General features: G+C 40.6%; 2 long non-coding RNA genes across 4 annotated transcripts in view; one reads left to right on the top strand and one right to left on the bottom strand.

Moving 5' to 3' along the window:
• LOC102552186 (uncharacterized) overlaps positions 1 to 800 on the bottom strand; it is a 116651-nt gene extending 115851 nt beyond the window's left edge. For all 3 annotated transcript variants that reach the window (XR_005487016.2, XR_005487017.2, XR_593469.4), the window contains exon 1: positions 699 to 800. This is a non-coding gene — a long non-coding RNA (uncharacterized LOC102552186). The remainder of the gene's footprint in view (positions 1 to 698) is intronic.
• LOC134479706 (uncharacterized) lies at positions 413 to 27780 on the top strand. The gene is made up of 2 exons (XR_010053346.1): positions 413 to 800; positions 26385 to 27780. It is a non-coding gene; the product is annotated as an uncharacterized LOC134479706 (long non-coding RNA).

The following is a 27780-nucleotide window of genomic DNA, read 5'->3' as shown; positions in this document are numbered from 1 at the left end:
GGAACCAGCCGGAACCCCCTTTCCCCCCTCAACCCCAGGCTAGAGCCACTCACAGGACCCCAATTCTGTTCTCAGCTCTTTTGCGGTTTCCAGCAGTGCCTGGATACCCAAGTGATGGAGAACACACACCACTGAATGTGCTCCCCTTTCCCTCCCCCACTAAGTGATGTCCCTCGGCTACCCGCCCAGCAGTGGCTTGGTGGGCTAAGCACAGACAACTTCCTGCATGCTGCTTCCCAGAACGGCCAAGCCCTGTATTGGAATGGATGTAGGACCCCCTAACCCTACAGGGGAATTTAAACAGTGATGGATCAATATTTGAGGAGGCTATAATGAAAGAGTTAAAATGGGAGAGGGAGGGAAAAGGAGGTAGTAGAGGGGATATGGGGAGAGGCGGCTAAATCTAAGGGCCAGTTGAGGTCATATAGAAACCTACTACAGTAGAATTGCCTTAAAATATAAATATGTATGAAAGAAATCTAAATGGAATCAATAGCAGAGGTGGGAGAGATGGAATTCTAACTAACCGTTACCACGTGAGACAGGCAGTGCCGGAAATGGGTTACAACTGATCAAATTGTTAGCCAAATGGGTCTTGTGGGAACCTATAACAACCCAATATATTCTCAGTGCTATTGATCACATTCCATAAGCGATAATAAGGCCCCATTGCTGAAGACAACACCCAGGCAACTCACTGAGAATGGAAAAGTCAAGCTGATGCCAGTTTAGAGCCGTCACTCCTACCGATCAGTGTTCGTGGTACTAGAATGTATTCTGCTTGTTACCAGAGAAACCAGGTAAACACCAAGTGAGCTATTAAGCCTTTGATCTACAATAGTAACATGCTTGAAAGACCCAATGGTGTAATCTTGGCATAAACACTGTGAAAGTAACCATCCAATGTCTGATTGGATTTAAGATTCACTCCATGAGATTAAAATCTGTGGCACAGAACCTGATGCTAGAGGAGTCATGGACCTAGAGGAAAACCAAATACAATTTTCTGCTAAAGGAATAGAGCAGTAAATGACTCCTAGTCACATTTTACTATTCACACAGAACAGTGTCTTTCTCAGCCATTATTAGAGAAGCTTCTTCCTGAAGAAGCTGGGAAAAAATAGAGATCCAGAACTGGACACTGTGCAGAGAATGAGACTCCTTGAAAGACTAAGTCCTAAATGAGGTCTCTCCATAAAATTCCTCCCCTCAGGGCTCAGGGTACTCTCATGGAAGAAAAGGTAGAAAGATTATAAGAGCCAGAGGGTGTGAATGGATGATGCCAAGGAAACAAAGTCTTCTAGACACAATAGAGCTGATGCTCATAAGAACTCACAGAGTGCACAGGTCTAAACCAGATGGGGTCCAGTGCTGAGAGGAGAAACAGACAGAAGCCCCCATCTCTAATCCAGAAGCTATCACCCATTAATAACTAATCAGAAAGATGAAAAACTAGTTTTCTATAATGGAGTCTCACTATGTAGGCATACCACACTTAAGGGCAGTACCCAATCTTCATAGTACATGGCAGAAAACAAATAAGCAAAACAAAACAAACAAACACACAAAAAAACCTCAGTGGAATTTTTGGAGGGATTTTCTCAATGTTATTCTCCACTAATTGAACTTTTGCTCCTATATCATGATTTCCAATTTTATATTTCCATGGGATTTTTTCTATGTGTGAGTGTGAGGGAGTGTGTGTGTGTGTGTGTGTGTGTGTGTGTGTGACCGACCTCTCTCTCTCTCTCTCTCTCTCTCTCTCTCTCTCTCTCTCTCTCTCTCTCTCTCCCTCCCTTTCTCTCTCTGTTCATTTGTTTTGTCTTATCCAGGTGTTTTGTTTTTTTTCTTTCTTTTCTTTTTCTCTTCCTCTTCTTTCTTTTTCTTTTCCTCTTCTCCCTCTACTTCCTCCTCTTTTCCTCCTCCCCCCTTCTCTTCCTTCTTTTAGATGCCTATTTGTTTATTTAATGAAATCAAGAAAGGTATGGATATAGGTAGGTGAGAGAGTCTAGGAGGATTTGGGTGAGAGAAAGCTGATCAGAATACATTTTTTTTGAAAATTGTTTTCCAGCCATTTACTCTGAGGTAGTGTCCATCTTTGTCTGTGAAGTGTGTTTCCTGCATGCAGCGAAATGTCAGGTCCTCTTTACGTATCCAGTCTGTTAGTCTATGTCTTTTAATTGGGGAATTGAGTCCGTTGATGTTAAGAGATATTAAGGAATAGTGATTGTTGCTTCCTGTTATTTTCATTGTTAGAGGTGGAATTATGCTTCTTGTCTCTCTTTGGTTTCATTGCAAGGAAATTATATTCTTGCTTTCCATACGGTGTAGTTTCTCTCCTTGTGTTGGAGTTTTCCATCTATTATCCTTTATAGGGCTGGATTTGTAAAAAGATATTACTTAAATTTGCTTTTGCCATGGAATATCTTGGTTTTTCCATCTATGTTAATTGAAAGTTTTGCTGGATACAGTAACTTGGGCTGGCATTTGTGTTCTCTTAGGGTCTGTATGACATCTGTCTAGGATCTTCTGGCTTTCATAGTCTCTGGTGAGCAGTCTTGTTTAATTCTCATAGGTCTGCCTTTATATGTCACTTGACCTTTTTCCCTTACTGCTTTTAATATTCTTTCTTTGTTTTGTGCATTTGCTGTTTTAACTATTATGTGACAGGAGAAATTTCTCTTCTGGTCCAATCTGTTTGGAGTTCTGTAGTATTCTTGCATGTTTATGGACCTCTCTTTCTTTAGGTTAGGGAAGTTTTCTTCTATAATTTTGTTGAATATATTTACTGGCCCCTTAAGTTGGGAGTCTTCACTTTCTTCTATACCTATTATCCTTAGGTTTGATCTTCTCATTGTGTCCTGGATTTCCTGTATGTTTTGGGCTGGGAGCTTTTTGCATTTTACATTATCTTTGACAATTGTGTCAATGTTTTCTATGGTATCTTTTTTTTTCTTTTTTTCGGAGCTGGGGACTGAACCCAGGGCCTTGCGCTTGCTAAGCAAGCGCTCTACCACTGAGCTAAATCCCCAACCCCTGTTTTCTATGGTATCTTATGCCCCTGAGATTCTCTCTTCTATCACTTGTATTGCTGGTGATGCTTGTGTCTATGGCTCCTTGTCTCTTTCTTTGGTTTTCTATATCCAGGGTTGTCTCCCTTTGTGCTTTCTTTATGTTTCTATTTCCATTTTCAATTCCTCCACCTGTTTGGTTGTATTTTCCTGCAATTCTTTCAGTGATTTTTGTGTTTCCTCTCCAAGGACTTCTACTTGTTTACTTGTGCTTTCCTGCATTTCTCTAAGGGAGTTCTTTATGTCTTTCTTAAAGTCCTCCATCATTATCAAAAAATGTGATTTCAAATCTAAATCTCGCTTTTCTGGTGTGTTTCGATATCCAGTATTTTCTTTGGTGGGAGTACTGGGCTCTGATGATGCCAAGTAGTGTTGGTTTCTGTTAATTAGGTTCCTGTGCTTGCTTCTAGCCATTGGGTTTGTCTCTGGTGTTTGCTTGTCTTGCTGTTTCTGGGAGTGACTTGGAGAAACAAGCTGGAGTTGCCATTCTAATATCAAATAAAATTGATTTTCAAACAAGAGTCATTAAAAAAGATAAGGAAGGACACTTCATATCCATCAAAGGAAAAATACAACAAGATGAAGTCTCAATCCTAAATATCTATGCTCCAAATGCAAGGGCACCTACATTCATAAAAGAAACTTTACTAAAGCTCTAAGCACACATGGCACCTCACACGATAATAGTGTGAGATTTTAACACCCTACTCTCATCACTGGGACAGATCATGGAAACAGAAATTAAACAGAGACGGAGAGAAACTAACAGAAGTTATGAACCAAATGGATTTGACAGGTATTTACAGAACATTCCATCCTAAAACAAAAGGTTATACTTTCTTCTCAGCATCTCATGGAACCTTCTCCAAAACTGACCATATAATCGGTCACAAAACAGGCCTCAACAGATACAGGAAGACAGAAATAATCCCATGCATCCTATCAGATCACTACGCACTAATACTGGTCTTCAATAACAACAATAAGGACAGAAAGCCCACATATACATGGAAGTTGAACAATGCTTTACTCAATGACAACTTGGTCAAGGAAGAAATAAAGAAAGAAATTAAAGACTTCTTAGAATGTAATGAAAATGAAAATACAACATTCTCAAACTTATGGGACACAATGAAAGTGGTTCTAAGAGGAAAACTCACAGCTCTGAGTGCCTGCAAAAAGAAACAGGAGAGAGCATATATCAGCAGGTTGACAGCACATCTTAAAGCTCTAGAACAAAAAGAAATAAATAAACCCAAGAGGAGTAGAAGGCAGGAATTAATCAAACTCAGAGCTGAAATCAACCAAGTAGAAATGAAAAGGACTGTACAAAAAATCAACAAAAGCAGAAGCTGATTCTTTGAGAAAATCAACAAGATAGATGAACCCTTAACCAGACTAACCAGAAGTCACAGAGGGTGTATCAAATTAAGAAAATCAGAAATGAAAAGGGAGACATAACAAGAGAATCTGAAGAAATTAAAAAAATCATCAGATCCTACTACAAAAGCCTATATCCAACAAAACTGGAAAATCTGGAGGAAATGAACAATTTTCTAGACAGATACCAGGTACCAAAGTTAAATCATGAACAAATAAATTATCTAAACAACCCCATAACTTCTAAAGTAATAGAAGCAGTTATTAAAAGTCTCCCAACTAAAAAGAGTCCAGGTCCAGATGGGTTCAGTGCAGAATTCTATCAGACCTTCATAGAAGACATCATACCAATACTTTCCAAACTATTCCACAAAATTGAAACAGACGGAGCAATACTAAATTCCTTCTATGAAGCCATAATCACTCTTATACCTAAACCACACAAAGACCCAACAAAGAAAGAGGACTTCAGACCAATTTCCCTTATGAATATTGATGCAAAAATACTCAATAAAATTTTTGCAAACTGAATCCAAGAACACATCAAAATGATCATCCATCATGATCAAGTAGGCTTCATCCCAGGGATGCAAGGATGGTTTAATATACGAAAATCCATCAATGCAATCCACTACATAAACAAACTGAAAGATAAGAATCACATGATCATTTCATTAGATGCTGAGAAAGCATATGACAAAATTCAGCACCCCTTCATGAAAAAAGTCCCGGAAAGATTAGGAATTCAAGGCCCATATCTAAATATAGTAAAAGCAATATACAGCAAACCAGTAGCTAAATCATACTAAATGTAAACTTGAAGCAATCCCACTAAAATCAGGGACTAGACAAGGCTGCCCACTCTCTACCTACTTATTCAATACAGTACTTGAATTCCTAGCCAGAGCAATCAGACAGCAAAAGGAGGTCAAAGGGATACAAGTTGGAAGGGAAGAAATCTAAATATCACCATTTGCAGATGATATGATAGTGTACTTAAGCGACCCCAAAAGTTCCACCAGAGAACTACTTAAGCTGATAAACAACTTCAGCAAAGTGTCAGGGTATAAAATTAACTCAAACAAATCAGTAGCCTTCTTCTACTCAAAGGATAAACAGGCTGAGAAAGAAATTAAGGAAATGACACCCTTCACAATAGTCCCAAATAACATGAAATATCTTGGTGTGACTTTAACCAAGCAAGTGAAAGATCTCTATGGCAAGAACTTCAAATCTCTGAAGAAAGAAATTGAGGAAGACCTCAGAAGATGGAAAGATCTTCTATGCTCATGATTTGGCAAGATTAATATAGTAAAGATGGCCATTGTGCCAAAAGCAATCTACAGATTCAATGCAATCCCCATCGAAATTCCTATTCAATTCTTTATAGAGATAGAAAGAGAAATTTGCAAATTCATTTGGAATAACAAAAAACACAGGATAGCGAAAACTATACTCAACAATAAAAGAAATTCTGGGGGAATCACCATCCCTGACTTCAAGCAGTATTACAGAGCAATAGTAATAAAAACAATGGTATTGGTACAGAGTCAGGCAGGTAGATCAGTGGAACAGAACTGAAGACCCAGAAATGAACCCACACACCTATAGCCACTTGATCTTTGACAAAGGAGCTAAAACCATCCAATGGAAGAAAGATAGCCTTTTCAACAAATGGTGCTGGTTCAACTGGAGGTCAGCATGTAGAAGAACACAAATGGATCCATTCTTACCACCATGTACAAAGCTTAAGTCCAAGTGGACCAAGGACCTCCACATCAAACCAGATACACTCAAACTAATAGAAGAAAAAGTGGGGAAGAGTCTTGAACACATGGGCACTGGGGAAATTTTCCTGAACAAAACACCAATGGCTTATGCTCTATGATCAAGAATCGACAAATGGGACCTCATAAAACTGCAAAACTTTTGTAAAGCAAAAGACACTGCCATTAGGACAAAACAGCAACCAACCAATTGGGGATAGATCTTTACCAATCCTACACCTGATAGAGGGCTAATATCCAAAATATAAAAAGAACTCAAGAAGTTAGACCGCAGGGAGTCAAATAACCCTATTAAAAATGGAGTACAGAACTAAACATCACATTCTCAGCTGAGGATTATCAAATGGCCATAAAGCACCTAAAGAAATGTTCAACATCCTTAATCATCAGGGAAATGCAAATCAAAACAATCTTGAGATTCTACCTCACACCAGTCAGAATGGCTAAGATCAAAAACTCAGGTGACAGCAGATGCTGGCGAGGATGTGGAGAAAGAGGAACACTCCTCCATTGTTGGTGGGATTGCAGACTGGTACAACCACTCTGGAAATCAATCTGGAGGTTCTTCAGAAAATTGGACATTACACTACCTGAGGACCCAGCTATACCTCTCTTGGGCATATACCCAAAAGATGCTCCAACATACAACAAAGACACATGCTCCACTATGTTCATAGCAGCCTTATTTATAATAGCCAGAAGCTGGAAAGAACCCAGACAGCTTTCAACAGAGGAATGAATATAGAAAATGTGGTACATCTACACAATGGAGTCCTACTCAGCTATCAAAAACAATGACTTCATGAAATTCATAGGCAAATGGAATGAACTAAAAAATATCATCCTGAGTGAGGTTACTCAATCATATAAAAAACACACATGGTATGAACTCATTGATAATTGGATATTAGCCAAAAAGCTCAAATTACCCAATATGCAATCTACAGGTCACAGGAAGCTCAAGAAGAAGGATGACCAAAATGCGGATGCTCCCACTCCTTCTTAAAAGGGGGAGAAATATTCATTAGGAGGGGATATGGAAGCAAAGTTCAGAGCAGTAACTCAAAGAATGGCCATTCAGAGCCTGCCCCACATGTGGCCCATGTATATACAGCCACCAAAACCAGATAAGATTGATGAAGCTAAAAAATGCATGCGGAAAGGGACTGGATATAGATCTCTCCTGAGAGACACATCCAGAGTATGTCCAATACAGAGGTCAATGCTAGCAGCAAACCACTGAACTGAGACCAGGACCCCCTTGGGGGAAATCAGAGGAAGTATTGAAAGAGTTGAAGGACCTTGCAACGCCATAAAAACAACAATGCCAACCAACCAGAGCTTCCAGGGACTAAACCACTACTGAAAGACTATATATGGACTGACCCAGGGCTCCAACTGCATATGTAGCAGAGAATAGCCTTGTTGGGGCACCAGTGGAAGGGAAAGCCCTTGTTCTGGCCAAGGTTGGACCCCCCAGTGCAGGGAATATGGGGGAAAGCAATGAGGGGGATGTATAGAGGGAATACCCATATGGTATGGGAGGGGAGGGAATAGGGGCTTATGGACAGAAAACTGGGAAGGGAATAACCCTTGAAATGTAAGTAAAGAAATATATAATAAAAAATTTTAAAAAATACATTTTTGACAAAAAAACTATTTTCCACTTTTAAAAAGAAAAGTGGGACTTCAGATATTTGGAGAAGTTAATGTACTCACTGAAGGCCTTATATCCAGCACTGTTCAACTCCGTAGGACATTGCTCATCCACTCACACAGACATAGATAAACTTTAAAACAGTGGTCTTCTGTCATCTGTCTAATATGTCTAGTTTTCAATTGATGCTGAAGACTTGTAAGCATTAAAAGTAAAAAAGTTGAAGCTTCTTATCTGTGTATAATTGAAACTAGGACAATTGTACCCATCTGTATTTGGCAGCCCCCATAACATTAAGTACAAGCAATAGAAATGACTTTTGACTCTTAGTTTCACAAAAGGAATTTATTGAAAAGGCATTGATTAGCTTGTTACTTCACTGTAAAGAGAAGAAAATAAAAATCTTCAATAACAAGAAAGAGTCAACGTCATCAAACCAGCTGAGTGAGGATGGGGAGTACATTGTGTTGACGTGGCCCACAGAGCTGGGCAGCTGGACTATCAGTCATGCACAGAGCGTTCTTCTCCAGAACCTCCTTCCTGTGTCTCTGAGGACATGCACAGCGGCTCTGAGAGTGTACTGCTGGCCTCTAGACTGATCTTCGTAGGCTTCAGCACTGAACTGGACTAGATTGTCAAAGCAAGGCCACTATCCAGCCGTCTCAGGCTCAAGTCACCTGAGGTGGACTCTGTCTCTTTCGTCCAACTGAAGAAAGAATTGAAGACTCTGAAGAACAGTCTGTCTCTATGGAAAGAGACAGGCTTATCTACTCAATGCATAAGCAGCAACGATCAGGCAACTCAATTCTTGCTTTCAGTTTAAGCTTACCAGGCTTCTTGTCCTATGTTTGTCACTGCATCCAGGGTTCTGTTTTGTTTTGTTTTGAGCTGAGTTAATAATAAATGTACAAAGCTATTCTGTAACATGCATTTTTAATTCCACCTCGTGTATATTATGCTTTGTCGAATTTTAAACAACCTGGGAGTTTAGGAAAACTTTGTGACTCAGTAAGAGCTACTCAAATCTTCATGAGTAATATCCATAAGGCAATTATGTCCTATAATTAGTCAGGCAAGTGACTCATGATATTTTACAGGATTTAAAAGAAAATCATTAAAACTTGGTCACCCGTGGTCTGGGGAGATGACTCAGTGGTATCAGGTGCTTGCACGAAGACCTGATAACCGGATCTATGAGGAGTCAGGACGCACTAACTGCAGAGAAATTTTGCTCTCTGATTTGCCCACCTTTGCATCTGCACCAGAGCAGATGGTGGCACCACATCCTCACCTGAAAGCAGAAGTAATGGATGCTGGCGTTCTCCTCTTTGCATCATCTAGGACAGCCATCGCATCAAAATGGACCACCTACATTTAGAGAGGCTCTTCTCCTATCAATCCTCAAAGTCCTTCACTGGCATGCCTGGAGAGGTGTCTCCAAAGTGACTTGAGGGCCTGTCAAATTGTCAGTCAGTATGTCATTGCAGTTATCATAGAGAAATACAAACTCTATATTGAAAGCACATCAGTTCAACAGGATACATATTATCAATCTTTTAAATTTCCTGCATAGAGAGAGAGCATTCAGTTTTTGCTTCTATCACATATTATGATTTATTCTTATCTCATAGGGTTCTCTTACCATAAAAACAGAGGTTGACCAAAAGACAGGAAAGTGATAAACACCAGTCTACTACATTGTGCCAATCATGTATGTGTATGTGCCTTAGTTTACTAATCATAGTTGGGTGTGTGTGCGTGTGTGTGTGTGTGTGTGTGTGTGTGTGTGCGCGCGCGCGTGTGCGTGCGTGTGCGTGTGCATGTGGTGTGTGTATCTATGTGTGGTTTCAAATAGTCTACTAATCACAGTTAAGTGTGTGTATATGAGTATGTGCTTGTGTGTACATGTATGTGTGTGCATAGTTAGATGTGTGATTTGTGTCTTAAATAGTCTACTAATCATAGTTACAAACTTTCATAGATGAAATAGATGCTTGAAAGAGTAAGTGCCTGAAGGTTATAATTAATCCTTCCTGGCATATATATATGTATGATATGCCAGACAGATAGGTAGGATAGATAGATAGATAGATAGATAGATAGATAGATAGATAGATAGATAGATAGATAGATAGGTATGTAGGTAGATGGATGGATGGATGGATAGATGGATAGATGGATAGACAGATAGACAGATTAGATGTAAATATAGATACATGAAAATGAAAATAACAATTGAAGTCAAGACCATCTTTTTGAGCCACTGAAGACTCCATGCAGCCCTGTTACAGACAAATTCCATTTAAAAGTGGAAGAGAGACACCTTTGTTATGGTTTAATTTATGGAATGTTTGGAAGTCATTGATGGTTTTTGTACAAGGTGCTCATGGTATAGGAAGAACTTTCAATGGGCAGATTAGAAGGTAAAGCAGGAGATGTGGTAGGCCTCGTGTTGTGGCAATCAAGAGGGTTGATGAGAACAGATACTACACAGAGAACAACTCAAGTTCTAATGGATGGAACTTACTGACCTGTTAGCTATGACGAGCAATCAGAAAGAAATCTAAAGAGTTCAGATGTATAGCTTGGAGCTTCTTACCAAGTCTTGGCTTTTCAACCTCCTTTAGCTGACTTCTAAGACTTTGAAATCCCATTACCATCGTGCCAGTTCCTCTTAAACCACACAAAGTTTTCTCATTTGTAGCTTCAACCTTTGGCATTTTACAGTGGTTTAATAGGATCCCTGCTTTGGCTTTCTGTGGGAGCCAGTGCTTTACAAAAGCTGGTTCTCACTGAGGTAGAGAGCCGAGCCTCCCCACTAGTCTTGAGTTTATGCTTATGTGCATGTGTCTTTAAAACTGAGAAGCCTAAATCTGTACTGTTCTGCTGCTGCATTTCGAGTCTCTGCCCATCATAGGACGCTTGTGAATACTCTCTTCTGTCTGCTCTTGGACGTTTAGCTTGCCTACTTACCACCTTCAGCCTTTAGAAGGAACACTTCCATTAAGGATGAGAAATAACAGGTCTTTTCAGTAATTTCAAGAATGAGGCAACAGAGGCCAGCAACTACCTAACACATTTGCAGCAACAGTGTTTTAGTCTTAGAAGTAAGGTCTGCAGACTCATGAAGCTATTATAGAGAATGATGGGGACCAGTTACCTTCATCTCCTGCAGGCAAATACCTGAGGGGGAAAACTAAAACCTGCGGTTTCCAGAGAAAAGAATGTATCTCCTTGTGTCAATTAGGCCCTCGCTGAATTATTGATTGTGGCTACAGATAATTTATTAAAAACACTGCAGTCTACTTTCCAGTGCTCTGAAGGTAAACACAGCTTGTTTATAACTCATGCAGCCATCTCCAGCCTGGTTATTCCTAAATCCTCCATTTCTGTGTCACTGGCATACTGTGGGCAGAAGCTAGAATTTCCTAGTATTCCTGCAATGGAATTACCAGGTCAGGTTTCAGGAACGTCTGATACAGTTTATAAGTACTTCTCACCTGAGAACAGGCTTTAAGGAAAGGCTTGAGAGAAGCCCCAGCCCCATCCTGACTTTGTCTCTCACAGGCTGGAGATGCACTTGTCATAGTCATTCAGTGTATGTACGTATGTATGTATGTGTGTATGTGTGTATGTATGTATGTATGTATGTATGTATGTGTGTGTATGTATGTATGTATGTGTGTGTATGTATGTGTGTGTATGTATGTATGTATGTATGTGTGTATGTATGTATGTATGTGTGTGTATGTATGTATGTGTGTGTATGTATGTATGTATGTATGTATGTGTGTGTATGTATGTATGTATGCATGTATGTGTGTATGTGTGTATGTATGTATGTATGTGTGTGTATGTATGTATGTATGTATGTGTGTATGTATGTATGCATGCATGTATTATTTATTTTTACACTCTAGATTTTATTCCCCTCCCAGTATTACCCCCGGACTGAATATCCCACATCCCATACCTCCTTCCCACCCCAACCTCCTGTCCTCCTCCTCCTCCATCTCAATAAAAATGTCTCCACCTCACCCACCTCACCAGACCTCTAAACTTCTTGGAGCCTCCAGTCTCTTGAGGGTTAGGTGCATCTTCTCTGACTGAATCCAGTCCCGGTAGTCCTCTGCTGTATGTGTTGGAGACCTCATATGAGCTGGTGTATGCTGTCTGTTGGTGATCCAGTGTCTGAGAGATCTCTGGGTTAATTGAGACTGCTGGTCCTCCTAGAGGGTTGCCCTCCTGCTCCATTTCCTCCAACTTTTCCCTAATTCAATCAGAGGGGTCAACAGCTTCTGTTCATTGGTTTGGTGCACATATCTGCAGCTGACTCTTTTAACTGTTTGTTGGGTCTTTTGGAGGGCAGTCATGATAGCTCCCTTTTTGTGAATGCCCCATGGCTTCAGTAATGGTGTCAGGTCTTGGAGCCTCCCCTTGAGCTGGATCCCACTTTGGGCCTTGTGATGGTTTGGATATGCTTGGCCCAGGAAATGGCACTGCTAGAAGGTGTGGTCTTGTTGGAGGAAGTGTGTCACTGTGAGGGTGGGCTTGAGACCCTCCTCCTAGCTGTTTGAGGATGCTCAGTCTGTTTGTGGTTTCCTTCGGGTGAAGATGTAGAACTCAGCTCCTCCTGCACCAGGCCTGCCTGGATGCTGTGATGCTGCCATGCTCCCACCTTGATGATAACGAACTGAACCTCTGAACCTGTAAGCCAGCCCCAATGTTGTCCTTTATAAAACTTGCATTGATCATGGTGTCTGTTCACAGCAAAAATATTCCTAACTAAGACAGGACTGTTGCTGGACCTTCTTTTCCTCAGGCTCTTCTCCATTTCCATCCCTGCATTCTTTTCAGACAGGAACAATTATGAGTCAGAGCTTTGACTGTGGGATAGCAACCCCATCCCTCACTTGATGCCCTGTCTTTCTGCTGGTGGTGGGCTCACCAAATTCCCTCACCCAGTGTTAAGGAATGGGACTGTTTCTGTTGGGGAGAGTGCAGGGCAGGCCACCCAGAGGAGGTAATGAAGGAGTAATGCTTCCTGGAGGATGGGTGGGAGCAAAGAAAGCTCAGCTCTTATCAGAGCTGCAAATGTCCCCACAAGGATATCCTTGCAACCCACAATTGCCCTCATCATGACAACTTCCTTATTTTGCTCTTCTGGGGAGGGACTCCAGGAGGATGGGCATGATGGGTAAATACCCTCCCACAAAACTCCATGCCCATTCTAGAAACTGTGTTCTGATTTAACACAGAACACTACATTTCAGCGAATGTGGTAGTGGGGGCCAGGGCGGGAGGTGCCCATTAATTCTTCAAAGTCTGTTCATCAGCTCTGTGATCTGCAGCAATCATACAAACTCTTTAATGAATTGGGAAGGTGGGTGTTGCTGAATGCCTAGAGTGCTATTTTATCAAAATAATGCATATGAGGCTATGTTGTAAAGCGTGCTCTTAATTGAATAAATTCTGGACTTAGGTACAGATAACAAGAAAGACCCTGTGAAGAAGTCATTTGACCTGAGTGTCACAAGCAGTTTCCTCATGCTTGGTGTGTGTTAGACAGCATCGCATGCTTTTACAGCATGTGGGTTTGTAGGTCCAGCTCTTTGCAAGTGGAGAAAGCATCTCTGCATTAGATATCTTGGAATTTGAATACCCAAGAAGCATCTTGGGAACCTCCAATGAGATCAGGTACTTGTATGATATTGTGAAAAATCTTATAACTGGATAGGAACACCTCAGTAAGCAGTGGTTGCTTACCTATTATTCTAATGTTGTTTAAGTTGCTGTCCTTAGAAATATCTATGCTAATACAAATTCAAACCAATATCAAAGAAAAATAATAAATTGAATTGCAGTATTATATCTGTCCTGCATTATAGGGACACAGAATCACACACATTACATATGATATATATTATCTGTGTATATATTATATACCTTTAATATAACCTATAACATATGACATATGACATGACATATGAGAAATGACACATGGTATATGATATATGGTATATGATATATAATAATATATGGTGATGTATAATAATATATCATATAACATATAATAAATGTATAATATAAATTAATATAATATAATGTGTAATGTGTAATTTGCAATGTAAAATGTATAATATGCAATATATAATATATGATGTATAATATATAAACAATGTATAATATATAATATATAAACTTTGAAAAGGAAGGTATGGTCAGTGATGGCAGAAAATAAGATCTAAATGGAAATTAAGTCCTGACATCTCATCCTGTTGATTAAGAAATGGATTGTAGAGATGGTTTAGCCATTAACTAGGCTCAGAAGCAAAATCAAGAGACTGAAGCAGCTTCAGTTAGAAGTTCATGACCAACATGATGTTAAATATGGCTTTTAGGAGGAGCTTAACTAACTATTGTATTAGCGTGGTCTCTTAAATATAGTGGCTTCCTTGAAAATAGTCATGTAAGCAGAAAAACATGGAGAAAGCAAGAAAGTATAATCATTCTTTGTTTTTTGGTGCTGGGAAAGCATGCTGGAGCAAAGGGCACAGGCTCAAAGCCATGGGAGGGCAGATCTGTTTCTGTAGTCATAGAGAATGGCAAGACTGTTTTGGTTACTAAAACTCTCTGCTCAACATTTATGCATATCAAGTAGCCTTTCATTAGAGTTTAAATTCACACACATTTCCCTAAAGGACAGACAGAACATTAATAAGTCCTGGCCACTGGGAAAGGTTTCTGTCATGTCCCCAACCTGCAGTGTTTGTTAATAGCTGCACTGAGATACAACTCAGAAAACCTGCAGTTCAGCTATTGAAGAATACGTTTGGTGTTGGTGGTCCTACTGTCCGTATCCCCTACTGCATGCTTTCTCTCTCACTTTCCTTTTTCTTTTCTTTTCTTTTTCTTTTTTCTTTTAAGCCAAAATCATCTGTATTTTCTATAAGAGCTACCCTAGGGACAAAGAAGTGGAATTTCATTGTGGTTTGTGTTTCTCTCCAATCGTATGCCTTCTTTGGGAAAAAAAAATACACACATATGGCCAGTTTCTATTTGCATCACTAATCTTTTTATTATTGAATTGTAAGAGATTTCTAGATGTTCCAACCACCTTATCAGGCATTATTAGAGAACGTTTTATTTTTCCTGAATTCTCTGCTGCTCTGGAACAGGCTGTCGAGTAGCACAGGCTGTCGAGTAGTTCAGGCTGGGTTTGAATCTGTTGTAGAGACAAGGATCATCTGGAACCTCTAATCCTGCTGATCCCACCTCCCACAGAATGGGAGAGTCATGTACCCCAACACCCAGTTTCCTGCAGCTTTGTGTTTCAAACTCAAGGTTATGAATAGGTAATCAGGCACGTTAGCTGTAAATTGAACACAGCTGAGATATGTTCTTAGTTATGTAGTCAAGAAACAGCTAGGTTTCCTGGCTTTTGACACTTCTACCCACATTACCAATATTACTGTAAATTTTTATCCTTTATCAAAAGGCTAAATTTATGGATGTGTGCTGACCTGATTATTTTTAAGATTAATACAGCAGTTGCACAAGCTTCCTTCCTTTACAAGGTCTACATTATCTTTTTAAATGTGTCGGTTGAGAATTTCAAACACATAAGCGACATCTTTTGAGCATATACAGTCTCAGTAAACCCCTCCAACTTCCCCCAGACCTCTCCTCCATTAGGTGCCCCTCCCAACTTCATGGCTTCTTCTTTTAAAGTTATTTTTTTTAAATAACTTGAGTATTTCTTATATACATTTCGAGTGTTATTCCCTTTCCCGCTATCCGGGCAAACATCCCCCTCCCCCTCCCCTTCCTTATGGGTGTTCCCCTCCCAACCCTCCCCCATTGCCGCCCTCCCCCCATAGACTAGTTCACTGGGGGTTCAGTCTTAGCAGGACCCAGGGCGTCCCCTTCCACTGGGGCTCTTACTAGGATATTCATTGCTACCTATGAGGTAAGAGTCCAGGGTCAGTCCATGTATAGTCTTTGGGTAGTGGCTTAGTCCCTGGAAGCTCTGGTTGCTTGGCATTATTGTACATATGGGGTCTCGAGCCCCTTCAAGCTCTTCCAGTTCTTTCTCTGATTCCTTCAACGGGGGTCCTATTCTCAGTTCAGTGGTTTGCTGCTGGCATTCGCCTCTGTATTTGCTGTATTCTGGCTGTGTCTCTCAGGAGCGATCTACATCCGGCTCCTGTCGGTCTGCACTTCTTTGCTTCATCCATCTTGTCTAATTGGGTGGCTGTATATGTATGGGCCACATGTGGGGCAGGCTCTGAATGGGTGTTCCTTCAGTCTCTGTTTTAATCTTTGCCTCTCTCTTCCCTGCCAAGGGTATTCTTGTTCCCCTTTTAAAGAAGGAGGGAAGCATACACATTTTGATCATCTGTCTTGAGTTTAATTTGTTCTAGGCATCTAGGGTAATTCAAGCATTTGGGCTAATAGCCACTTATCAATGAGTGCATACCATGTATGTCTTTCTGTGATTGGGATAGCTCACTCAGGATGATGTTTTCTAGTTCCAACCATTTGCCTACGAATTTCATAAAGCCGTTGTTTTTGATAGCTGAGTAATATTCCATTGTGTAGATGTACCACATTTTCTGTATCCATTCATCTGTTGAAGGGCATCTGGGTTCTTTCCAGCTTCTGGCTATTATAAATAAGGCTGCAATGAACATAGTGGAGCACGTGTCTTTTTTATATGTTGGGGCATCTTTTGGGTATATGCCCAAGAGAGGTATAGCTGGATCCTCAGACACTTCAATGTCCAATTTTCTGAGGATCCTCCAGACTGATTTCCAGAATGGTTGTACCAGTTTGCAATCCCACCAACAATGGAGGAGTGTTCCTCTTCCTCCACATCCTCGCCAGCATCTGTTGTCCCCTGAGTTTTTGATCTTAGCCATTCTCACTGGTGTGAGGTGAAATCTCAGGGTTGTTTTGATTTGCATTTCCCTTATGACAAAAGATGTTGAACATTTCTTTAGGTGTTTCTCAGCCATTCGGCATTCCTCAGCTGTGAATTCTTTGTTTAGCTCTGAACCCCATTTTTTAATAGGGTTATTTGTTTCCCTGCGGTCTAACTTTTTGAGTTCTTTGTATATTTTGGATATAAGGCCTCTATCTGTTGTAGGATTGGTAAAGATCTTTTCCCAATCTGTTGGTTGCCGTTTTGTCCTAACCACAGTGTCCTTTGCCTTACAGAAGCTTTGCAGTTTTATGAGATCCCATTTGTAGATTCTTGATCTTAGAGCGTAAGCCATTGGTGTTTTGTTTAGGAAATTTTTTCCAGTGCCCATGTGTTCCAGATGCTTCCCTAGTTTTTCTTCTATTAGTTTGAGTGTGTCTGGTTTGATGTGGAGGTCCTTGATCCACTTGGACTTAAGCTTTGCACAGGGTGATAAGCATGAATCGATCTGCATTCTTCTACATGTTGACCTCCAGTTGAACCAGCACCATTTGCTGAAAATGCTATCTTTTTTCCATTTGATGGTTTTGGCTCCTTTGTCAAAAATCAAGTGACCATAGGTGTGTGGGTTCATTTCTGGGTCTTCAATTCTATTCCATTGGTCTATCTGTCTGTCTCTGTACCAATACCATGCAGTTTTTATCACTATTGCTCTGTAATACTGCTTGAAGTCAGGGATAGTGATTCCCCCTGAAGTCCTTTTATTGTTGAGGATAGCTTTAGCTATCCTGGGTTTTTTGTTATTCCAGATGAATTTGCAAATTGTTCTGTCTAACTCTTTGAAGAATTGGATTGGTATTTTGATGGGGATTGCATTGAATCTGTAGATTGCTTTTGGTAAAATGGCCATTTTTACTATATTAATCCTGCCAGTCCATGAGCATGGGAAATCTTTCCATCTTCTGAGGTCTTCTTCAATTTCCTTCTTCAGTGTCTTGAAGTTCTTATTGTACAGATCTTTTACTTGCTTTGTTAAAGTCACACCAAGGTACTTTATATTATTTGGGTCTATTATGAAGGGTGTCGTTTCCCTAATTTCTTTCTCGGCTTGTTTCTCTTTTGTATAGAGGAAGGCAACTGATTTATTTGAGTTAATTTTATACCCAGCCACTTTGCTGAAGTTGTTTATCAGCTTTAGTATTTCTCTGGTGGAACTTTTGGGATCACTTAAATATACTATCATATCATCTGCAAATAGTGATATTTTGACTTCTTCTTTTCCGATCTGTATCCCCTTGACCTCCTTTTGTTGTCTGATTGCTCTGGATAGAACTTCAAGAACTATATTGAATAAGTAGGGAGAGAGTGGGCAGCCTTGTCTAGTCCCTGATTTTAGTGGGATTGCTTCAAGTTTCTCTCCATTTAGTTTAATGTTAGCAACTGGTTTGCTGTATATGGCTTTTACTATGTTCAGGTATGGGCCTTGAATTCCTATTCTTTCCAGGACTTTTATCATGAAGGGGTGTTGAATTTTGTCAAATGCTTTCTCAGCATCTAATGAAATGATCATGTGGTTTTGTTCTTTCAGTTTGTTTATATAATGGTCACGTTGATGGTTTTCCGTATATTAAAATATCCCTGCATGCCTGGGATGAAGCCTACTTGGTCATGGTGGATGATTGTTTTAATGTGCTCTTGGATTCGGTTTGCCAGAATTTTGTTGAGTATTTTTGCGTCGATATTCATAAGGGAAATTGGTCTGAAGTTCTCTTTCTTTGTTGTGTCTTTGTGTGGTTTAGGTATAAGAGTAATTGTGCCTTTGTAGAAGGTATTCGGTAGTGATCCATCTGTTTCAATTTTGTGGAATAGTTTGGATAATATTGGTATGAGGTCTTCTATGAAGGTTTGATAGAATTCTGCACTAAACCCGTCTGGACCTGGGCTCTTTTTGGTTGGGAGACCTTTAATGACTGCTTCTATTTCCTCAGGAGTTATGGGGTTGTTTAACTGGTTTATCTGTTCCTGATTTAACTTCGGTACCTGGTATCTGTCTAGGAAATTGTCCATTTCCTGAAGATTTTCAAGTTTTGTTGAATATAGGTTTTTATAGTAAGATCTGATGATTTTTTGAATTTCCTCTGAATCTGTAGTTATGTCTCCCTTTTCATTTCTGATTTTGTTAATTTGGACGCACTCTCTGTGTCCTCTCGTTAGTCTGGCTAAGGGTTTATCTATCCTGTTGATTTTCTCAAAGAACCAACTTTTGGTTCTGTTGATTCTTTCTATGGTCCTTTTTGTTTCTACTTGGTTGATTTCAGCTCTGAGTTTGATTATTTCCTGCCTTCTACTCTTCCTGTGTGTATTTGCTTCTTTTTGTTCTAGAGCTTTTAAGTGTGCTGTCAAGCTGCTGACATATGCTCTTTCCTGTTTCTTTCTGCAGGCACTCAGCGCTATGAGTTTTCCTCTTAGCACAGCTTTCATTGTGTCCCATAAGTTTGGGTATGTTGTACCTTCATTTTCATTAAATTCTAAAAAGTTTTTAATTTCCTTCTTTATTTCTTCCTTGACCAGGTTATCATTGAGTAGAGCATTGTTCAATTTCCAAGTATATGTGGGCATTCTTCCTTGATTGTTATTGAAGACCAGTTTTAGGCCGTGGTGGTCCGATAGAATGCATGGGATTATTTCTATCTTTCTGTACCTGTTGAGGCCCGTTTTTTGACCAATTATATGGTCAATTTTGGAGAAAGTACCATGAGGAGCTGAGAAGAAGGTATATCCTTTTGCTTTAGGATAGAATGTTCTATAAATATCCGTTAAGTCCATTTGGCTCATGACTTCTCTTAGTCTGTCTACATCTCTGTTTAATTTCTGTTTCCATGATCTGTCCATTGATGAGAGTGGGGTGTTGAAATCTCCCACTATTATTGTGTGAGGTGCAATGTGTGTTTTGAGCTTTAGTAAGGTTTCTTTTACATATGTAGGTGCCCATGTATTTGGGGCATAGATATTTAGGATTGAGAGTTCATCTTGGTGGATTTTTCCTTTGATGAATATGAAGTGTCCTTCCTTATCTTTTTTGATGACTTGTAATTGAAAATTGATTTTATTTGATATTAGAATGGCTACTCCAGCTTGCTTCATCTGACCATTTGCTTGGAAAATTGTTTTCCAGCCTTTCTTTCTGAGGTAGTGTCTGTCTTTGTCTCTGAGGTGTGTTTCCTGTAGGCAGCAGAATGCAGGGTCCTCGTTGCGTATCCAGTTTGTTAATCTATGTCTTTTTTGGGGGGAGTTGAGGCCATTGATGTTGAGAGATATTAAGGAATAGTGATTATTGCTTCCTGTTATATTCATATTTGGATGTGAGGTTATGTTTGTGTGCTTTTCTTCTCTTTGTTTTGTTCCCAAGATGATTAGTTTCTTGCTTCTTCTAGGGTATAGCTTGCCTCTTTATGTTGGGCTTTACCCTTTATTATCCTTTGTAGTGCTGGATTTGTAGAAAGATATTGTGTAAATTTGGTTTTGTCACGGAATATCTTGGTTTCTCCATCTATGTTAATTGAGAGTTTTGCAGGATACAGTAACCTGGGCTGGCATTTGTGTTCTCTTAGGGTCTGTATGACATCAGTCCAGGATCTTCTGGCCTTCATAGTTTGTGGCGAGAAGTCTGGTGTGATTCTGATAGGTCTGCCTTTATATGTTACTTGACCTTTTTCCCTTACTGCTTTTAATATTCTTTCTTTATTTTGTGCGTTTGGTGTTTTGACTATTATGTGACGGGAGGTGTTTCTTTTCTGGTCCAATCTATTTGGAGTTCTGTAGGCTTCTTGTATGCCTATGGGTATCTCTGTTTTTAGATTAGGGAAGTTTTCTTCTATGATTTTGTTGAAGATATTTACTGGTCCTTTGAGCTGGGAGTCTTCACTCTCTTCCATACCTATTATCCTTAGGTTTGATCTTCTCATTGAGTCCTGGATTTCCTGTATGTTTTGGACCAGTAGCTTTTTCTGCTTTACATTATCTTTTACAGTTGAGTCAATGATTTCTATGGAATCTTCTGCTCCTGAGATTCTCTCTTCCATCTCTTGTATTCTGTTGGTGAAGCTTGTATCTACAGCTCCTTGTCTCTTCTTTTGGTTTTCTATATCCAGGGTTGTTTCCATATGTTCTTTCTTGATTGCTTCTATTTCCATTTTTAATTCCTTCAACTGTTTGATTGTGTTTTCCTGGAATTCTTTCAGGGATTTTTGCGATTCCTCTCTGTAGGCTTCTACTTGTTTATTAATGTTTTCCTGTGTTTCCCTAAGGGAGTTCTTCACGTCTTTCTTGAAGTCCTCCAGCATCATGATCAAATATGATTTTGAAACTAGATCTTGCTTTTCTGGTGTGTTTGGATATTCTATGTTTGTTTTGGTGGGAGAATTGGGCTCCGATGATGCCATGTAGTCTTGGTTTCTGTTGCTTGGGTTCCTGCGCTTGCCTCTCGCCATCAGATTATCTCTAGTGTTACTTTGTTCTGCTATTTCTGACAGTGGCTAGACTGTCCTATAAGCCTGTGTGTCAGGAGTGCTGTAGACCTGTTTTCCTCTCTTTCAGTCAGTTATGGGGACAGAGTGTTCTGCTTTCCGGCGTGTAGTTTTTCCTCTCTACAGGTCTTCAGCTGTTCCTGTGGGCCTGTGTCTTGAGTTCACCAGGCAGCTTTCTTGCAGCAGAAAAGTTGGTCTTACCTGTGGTCCCGAGGCTCAAGTTCGCTCATGGGGTGCTGCCCACGGGCTCTCTGCAGCGGCAGCAACCAGGAAGACCTGTGCAGCCCCTTCCGGGAGCTTCAGTGCACCAGGGTTCCAGATGGCCTTTGGTGATTTCCTTTGGCGTCCGAGATGTGTGTGCAGAGAGCAGTCTCTTCTGTTTTCCCAGGCTTGTCTGCCTCTCTGAAGGTTTAGCTCTCCCTCCCACGGGATTTGGGTGCAGAGAACTGTTTATCCGGTCTGTTTCCTTCAGGTTCCGGCGGTGTCTCAGGCAGGGGTCCTGCCGCTCCTATGCCCTCCCCCTCGGGAGCCCAGAGGCCTTATACAGTTTCCTCTTGGGCCAGGGATGTGGGCAGGGGTGGGCAGTGTTGGTGGTCTCTTCCGCTCTGCGGCCTCAGGAGTGCCCACCTGACCAGGCGGTGAGGACTCTTTCCCACGGGGTCTGGGAGCAGAGAGCTGCTGCGGGCCGTTAAAGTTATTTTTATCTGTATGCACATATACATGTGTGTGTACCATGTATGTGGGTGGCTGAAGCATGTTGAATCCCCCTGGAGATGGAATTACAGACGGTTGAGTATTGGGAACACAGAGGGCTTCTGGGAAAACAACAAACCTCTTAACCATTGATTCACCTCTCCTGTCCTTGCCTCCTTCCCCTTTCTTTTGAACACAGAGTCCAACCATGGTCCTCTGCCCATGCATGGGCCATCTATTAGAGCATGCACAACCTACCAGAGGTCACATTTGCCTACCAATAGCCTTTCAGATACGGGTGGGACCTCCTCAGCCACTCCCCTGCCCCTGAAGTAAAGTTGGATGGCTTTCTCTGTACCAACAAACACAACTGCTACAAGTTCGTGCATCACGTGACCTAGAAGACCCTGCTTTCCAGCAGTTTTCCTGACCTTTGGTACTACATTCTTTCTGACCCCTCCTCTAGCATGTTCCCTGCAAACTGAGGAGAGAGGGGTATGTATTATAGATGTCCCATTTGTTATTGAAAATATCCCTTCTTAATTCTACCCTCTTGTCTTAATATTGAACATCAGCCTACCCCCCCCCCCCACGAAAACCCTTGCTTTCGTGATGGATATCAGGTTACTTATAGTTTAAGAATGCTTTTACCATCTTTATGCAGAGAAGTCCTATTCCATATCTCATGGCCATCCATCCTTCCCATAACGGTGGATTCAAAGGGATTTGCCGAAAACCAAAGCACTGTGACGAGAACTCTGGCTTGACAGAAGTATCATGGAGAATCATATGCTATTATTTTGAAACACTTTTTTTTCACATCTCTGTAGCTTTAGCAGTAATTTACTCTTCCCCTCCTTTGGCTGTATTTCTTACCATCTTAGATGTCTGTGTTACTGAGATAGCTGCCTACCGAATAGCGTAATACACGTGTCCCATCCTACAAACACTGAGCCTGGGTCGATCCCTAACTCTGGTAGATCCCTTCCCCCATCACCCATCCCTGTCATTCACCTTCTTATCCAAGTTGCTTTATTCCGACACAGCCATGTACTGTTCCTGTTACGGCAACCCTCTTTTATCTGGCTGGTACTTTTCACTGTGTTGTCAGATCAGTGTTTCTTTAAAAGCAACTTTAAATCATGTCCTTTAAAGCGTCTCTCCATTATAGTCAAGAAAACATTCCGACTCCTTATCACCCAGGCCACGTGGTAGGATGCCTACCTCTCTATGGCTTCGTGAATCTACACCGGCCGAAGTTATTGCTTTTCAGGAAAAGTCCACTGCCACACACATGCTCTACCTAACACTTGACAGATTTTAAACCTTCAAATGGCAGCACACACAATTATATGATCTTAAGCCTTTCCATTGATTCTTCAAAAGTTTTGTCCATGGCTAAGCAAAAGATCACTTGTGCTAAGAAGCCTTGGCGCTGATATTTCATTTAAATGCATTAGATAAATGCTGTGTTCACTATTCGTCACTGTGCTCTGGTGAAATCCGTATTTTATTGACTGCCTTTCCCATTATATTGCTTAAGGTGAGAGTTTCTGGGTTGCAGCTTCTCTCTCTCTCTCTCTCTCTCTCTCTCTCTCTCTCTCTCTCTCTTTCTCTCTTTTCCCTTAGTTCTAGTATAATGCTCAGGCAATGTGCATGAACTCTGAATAAAGAGAAATAGGAAGATAATGAATTATTCTTGGTGCAAAAGAAAGGGAAGCATTTCATTTCTATTAGTAATTGAAAGACCAGAAATGGTGGATCAAGTTCAAGAATATCAGCGAGCAGGAAGGAGAGAGAGGACGTGTGAGTTCCTGAGAGCTCTGTTTTGTCTTGTTGCTTTCTTTTTTTCCCTATCACATCTGGCTAGCCTAGTAAGAACTAATATTCCATAAACATCCCAAACCTGGAAAACTTTCATTTACTTAAAATGCCACTTTACCCTAAGGTAGACAATATTTTTACATTTTTAAACTTTTCCTTGTGATGCTTTTTTTTTTATTACCTAATTCAGAGCACAGTATGAGGTTCAACCTCAGCCAATGCGGAATAGCTAAGCTCCTCTCTTGCATAAGGAAATAAAACCAGAAGCCATCTAGCTTGCTAGCCTGATGTGACACTGATGTGCTGGGGTACATGTTTCTGAGTTTGACAGCCTGGGCTATGGAGCAAAAGCTATTCTTTTTTAAATAGTTTTATGTGTGTGAGTGTCAATCCTGCATATATGTCTGCACCATGTCCCCCAGAGTCCAAAGGGGGTATCAGGCTCCCTGAAACTAGAATTGCAGTTGATTGTAGGTTGCTATGCTAGTGCTAGGAATCCAGTCTGGGTTCTGGGAAGGAAAACTTAGTGTTCGGAATTGCTCAGTCATGTCTCCAACCTTACGGTTAAAAACAAAAACTGCAATACTTGATGTTCTCAAAACTCAATAAATATGTATATTTTTCTCACACATAGTAAGCATTCCGAGGTTTTGAAAGCGCTCCATGAAGTGGCCAGTCTCTGTGTTTTATATACTTTTTCCTTATAGATAAAATATTAGAGATTGTGAGGCTGGACTCTCTAGTCAGTCTTTTAACTTCTGGTCAGTGAGTATTGGATTTTGAGTCTTTTTTAAGATAAATTATCATTTTTAATCTCAGATAGTAAAAATATTAGTAAAATAGCATAATTTTTTTACCTTTCTAGATTACTTGCATTACAAAACAATTCTATGTGTGTTATATGGGTTAGGTGAAGGGCAAAGGTTATTACCATATTTGCTTGCTCCTCTGTCTGAATGGTAGTTTTAATCCAATGTTATAGCTAAGCATTCTATATGTGTTTTAGAAATTGCCTGGCTTCTTTTGGAATTTAACTATGAGCACGAAGCAAAGACACATTTCGTGATCAAGTACACAAATGAAGAAGAGAGTAAATGCAAGTTATATATACATTAAATATGTAGAAAATTCATCTCTTAGAAGCTAATTATCAATTCTGAGTATGTACTCAGATAATTTAAGTACTTAGAATAAAAATAAGGTTATGATAAGTTGCCCATCAGTACTAATACTTGTGATAAAATAAAAAAAAAAAGGTACCACTTCTCAGATTCTTCTTCGTGACACTACCTCCCATTAATTAGAACATGAACATGATGAATAATATGAATTGGCATTTAAAATATCTTCCACAAGTTGTACTCTTTAAAGTCATCCAAGGATGTTTTGTCAGTTCTATCAAATATCAAATGGAAACGTGGAAACGATTCCTTAAGTAGAAATGTATTTTCCTTCCGACAACATCCCTATGAGTTCAGCTGAGCTCCTCTCTGCAGCCTGCGATTAATGGGCACCGTGTAATAAGTCTCAAAGTGGAGCGAAAGACATCACCGATTGTAAGACTCAACTCCATTGGTTACCTTGTTTCCAATAGCCTCATTTCAACTGGTGTTAATAACCTCAAGACAGAAGGAAGCCAATGTGAAGAGCCCGTTTCTAGAGCTCTGCTTAGGGCAAACGTTCTTTACTTCTCACAGGTGAAGCCTTTACACAGACTCCCCTCTCTCCTTCATTGTAGTTTATTGCCTTCGAAGCGCATGGCTGCCAGTGTCCTGAGGGTGGACGATCTCTTGGACTCTGAGTATTAGTTCTGACTCCCTCCAGGCTCTCTGCTTTGTCTTTTCTAAGGGTTCTTCTGCCTTCATAGCTTTTGCCCTCCCCTGTAGTGGCCTGGCTTCTCTTTCTATTTCGCCTGTAATCTTGCTCTGCACACGCTACTTTCCCAGAGCCAATTTGTTTCCCAGAATGGAAAGGATTGCTTATCTCGGGGAGAGGAACTTTACCCCAGGGAGCTGTTCTGGTCAGATAAGCAGACAGCTGCTGATTGGATGGGGCGAGCTTGGCTCTGCTTCCTCTTGGTCTAAGCCGAGTCCAGGAACACAGCCATTCCATGATGATGGGCAAGGGAAATGGAGCTGCCGCCAAAGCCGATAGTAGGGAAGGGTTGGGGCCGGGATAAACATTTTAGGGATTCTAAACTGGAATATATTTTGTTTGAATTGATCGTTTGTCACAGGTTTCTCTCTTTGGCAGCTCTTCAGTATATTTCTAGCAGTAATTCCAAAAGCCATTAGACAAGTACTGTGTCACGGACCTGAATTTTGGAAAACCCGTCTCCCTCAGAATGCCCTGCTGCGATACTCCTTTACTAACAGCAAAACCCCTGCCTGCCAGAGTGTTCTAATATGGTCCCTTTCATAAAAATTATCCCAGCTCCGCCCGGCTTACTATATCTGCAGTATTTTATAGTAAATAGGACTATTCGAAATGATATATTAAAATTCTTTGGCTGGTTTTCTTTAGGTGTGGACCAAGAATTACATTGAGAGAACTATTGGCCTGGCCTTTTCCTAGTGAAGATGCTCCATCTCACCCTGCAGCTATGATGGTGACCACATCTGCTACAGGACAACCCTTGCCTGCCACAGGACTGACTGTCTATGTAAAAGCTTAACCACTGAGACCAATGCCTTTCCTACTTGCCTTTCATGAGTTTTCTCTCTCTGTTTTTCCTCTAGGATAATGGTATTACCCTACATATATCAAATACATGAGAAAGTACAGAATTTTCTAAGACAGTGTCACATTGCCATGAGAACTGGAATATTCTAGACTTATCCATAGTCCTTGTTCTAAAACGAGATGTGAGAATCACTTGGAGGCCTTGTTGAAATAGATTGCTGACCTCATCTTCACTTTCAGAGTTTGGGTTCACTCCAGATGCTTAGAGATCCAAGAGTTTCCAGCACATTCTCATGTTGTGTGGGACCAATCTTTTAAGGTGTCTGGAACTGAGGGAATTGCCCTACCAATGTCCAAGCTGCACAGAATGCCTCCTCACCCGCTCCGTCGTACATTTTCCTGCAGCAATCAGCACTCGGCATTTTTTCTGTAACTCCTCACTCTTGAGCATCACTTAATAACCAGAGGGCACGCTTCAGCCCAGCTTTATGACTTATCATCTTATCGCATCTTCTTCTTCTGTGGTATACTTCTGGGATGGGACACAGTGATTGATTCTCTTGAGATGATGTGCTGTGTGCAACTTTGTGTCTGAGAAAGGTGGTTCAGTCCTTCTGAGGTAGACTCAGTTACGTGAACTTGACGACTGCTCACTGAACTGGGTTTGCCTGTCTAAGTATTTCAGTAAATGGAGGCCCATGACTCTTATTCTAGGTTCAGTCACTGTAAAGACCAGGTGGCACTAGAGAGATTCTAAGTCTGGCTTGGGACCTAAAGCCTTTGCTGCCTCAGTGTGTACTGCTGTATGAAAACTACACACTGCTCCACTTTTTTTTTTTAAGAAAATCTCCTTGCATAGTCTTGAGACAGCCTAATAAAGTCACTTTCTTTACCACGGGGACTGTGGATGAAGATCCCTGCAGCAGGTGTGATCTCCCTGAGGATAGTGGCTTTTGACAGTTTTGAGCTGCATCCTAGGCCCTTGTCATTTGTTAAAATAAGTAACTACTGGCTACATGTAACTTGGAGACTGTGTTGGCTGGGACTTGAAGACAGACGTCAGTTACATCTTGAAAGATATTTAGAGAATAACTTTGAAGTGTGGGAAGCAACTAGACTCTTAGCTATCTTTGTCATTATGCTTTTAAAATATTTGAAACACACTGTTTGTTTGGAGATGTCATAGTGAAACCCATTATTCTGTGTAATTAATAAATACAAAGAAAATTATTTGAAA

The sequence above is a fragment of the Rattus norvegicus genome, chromosome 7, assembly GCF_036323735.1.
Source record: "Rattus norvegicus strain BN/NHsdMcwi chromosome 7, GRCr8, whole genome shotgun sequence".
NCBI lineage: Eukaryota > Metazoa > Chordata > Mammalia > Rodentia > Muridae > Rattus > Rattus norvegicus.
The sequence above is the reverse complement of the archived record's forward strand: the minus strand, read 5'-3'. Positions and strand labels throughout refer to the sequence as shown.